We start from the raw sequence: 2,204 nt of genomic DNA, 5'->3' as shown, positions 1-2,204 counted from the left end.
AGAGAGAGACAGAGGGAAAGAGAGGCAGACGGAGAGAGAGTTAATAATAATGATGTACCGAAACACTGGGCTGTTTTCTGTTTCCGCACTTGCACATTGTATTAATATGTGCGTCCTTTTTGTTGTTGACGTCCACGTGAGAGGGTTCTGGGCGTAGTGGTGTGCAGTTCAATTTGTTGGCGTGTGCATGTGTGTGCACAAATTGTGTGTGTGTGTGTGTGCAGTAGGGCTATACTCAGGTGGGGGCTCATTTGGGTCACATGGTTTGCCTGAGTGGCTGTGCTGTGTACAAGCTGAGACTGCCAGTCCCCCCACCCAGACTGGAGAACACCTTCCACCCTCTGCAGCCCAACTGCAGAGGGCGAGGGAGGCAGAGAGGGAGGGTGAGGGGAGAGGACGGTGGGGGCACAGGACTGGAAGAGAGAAGTATGATCGAGTGACTGAGAGATAGAGAGAGGAGCGGAGTGAGGAAGAGCGAGGGGGGGAAAAAATTAGATACCTGCCTGCCTCATTTGTGAATATATCATTATTCTTATTTTAGGAGATTTGTTAGGGCCGCCAGACACTCGTCGAGCCCAACAAGTGATGCGCCCCTGTGTGAATCATGTGGGCCTGAGTAGATTGAGAGTGCTGGGGCTGTCGATAGACTCATGGCCCAGTCATCGTCAAGGGGATGGAGAGGGGGGGGGGAAAACAAACAAATGCATCTCATTATTTCGGTGTGCGCCTCTGCAGTGCTCCTGGTGACCCATCACAGTCCACACAGATCCAATTGCTTCCTTAAATCAGTTTGAAGCTGCAGCCACATCACATCTGTCTCAATAGCAGCTGCAGCCTGCGAGCGTCCCTCTGCACACAGCAACAGCTCCTCCTAGTGGTCATCTGTAAGCTGCTGGACGCATCACTGGCCCCTGACTGACTGGATAACTGGCTGGCAAGCTGACTGGCTGGTTGGCTGGCATTGGACCATACTAACTGGTTGGTTTTCTGAAAAACGTCTGGCCTTTCACTGATTGGTTGGCTCGCTGAGTGAGTGACTAGTTGGTTAACTGACTGGCTGGCTAACTGGCTCCATTTACCTAGCTAGCTGGCTGACTGATTGACTAGTTAGCTAACTGGCTGACTGGCTAGATAGCCTTTGACTTGTTCACTCCCATATACCTACTGGCTGATTGGCTAACTGGCTAACTAGCAACTGACTGGTTGACAGGCTAACTGACTGACTGGCTGTCTGGCTGAATGACTGATTGAGTGGCTGTTATCCTCCTATAAGCAGCGGATTTCTGTCAGCAGATGAGGAAATGAGTCCTTAATGAAAAACAGATCCTGCCTGAGATGATAGGCTGATAAACAAAGATAGCTGGTGCATGTTTTCTGATCTCCGTTCCCATTTCTCCATTTCAGTCTCTCTCTCTCTCTCTCTCTCTCTCTCTCTCTCTCTCTCTCTCTCTCATCTCTCTCTCTCTCTCTCTCTCTCTCTCTCTCTCTCTCTCTCTCGCTCTCTCTCTCTCTCTCTCTCTCTCTCTCTCTCTCTCTATCTCTCTCTCTCTCTGTCTCTCTTTCACCTCTCTCTCTTTTCCATGCGGTCACTCTCCTCATTTCATTTGCTGATCCACTCCAGCAATCTGTACCTCTCCCTCATACACTTTTCATTCAGATTCATCTCATTCCTCTTTTCCTCTCACCCTCACCCCTCTTTTTCCTCCTTTTCTATCTATCTATCTCTCTCTCTCTCTCTCTCTCTCTCTCTCTCTCTCTCTCTCTCTCTCTCTCTCTCTCTCTCTCTCTCTCTCTCTCTCTCTCTCTCTACTCCATCCCTCTGTCATCCTCGCTGAGTTCATGCTTGTGGTGGCCTGGCTCACAGCTAAGGTAACCTGCCATTCCTCAGCTTCCCACTGCCAGCGCCTTCAATCAGGCGTTCATCTTTTGCCCTGCTCATTTCTTCCCTCCTTCCTTCAGTTTCTTGTGTGGGAGTGAGGGTGATGGAATGAGGGTATTGATTTGTGGAGAGTTATTGACAGCGTCTCGAAGCCATTGTTGATAAGCAACAGTTTCCTCCCAGCAAAAGGTTCTTTTCTTTTTCTCAAACTGCCAAAAAATACACACAGAAAAAGGAAACAGTCCCTTGATAAAAACTAACTTTCCTCTTTTCCTCTAGTTGTGGTCAGATATGTGATAGCGTAGAGGAGGAGACTACAGAGAGA

The sequence above is a fragment of the Osmerus mordax genome, chromosome 6, assembly GCF_038355195.1.
Source record: "Osmerus mordax isolate fOsmMor3 chromosome 6, fOsmMor3.pri, whole genome shotgun sequence".
NCBI lineage: Eukaryota > Metazoa > Chordata > Actinopteri > Osmeriformes > Osmeridae > Osmerus > Osmerus mordax.
Note: the sequence above shows the minus strand (reverse complement) of the source record.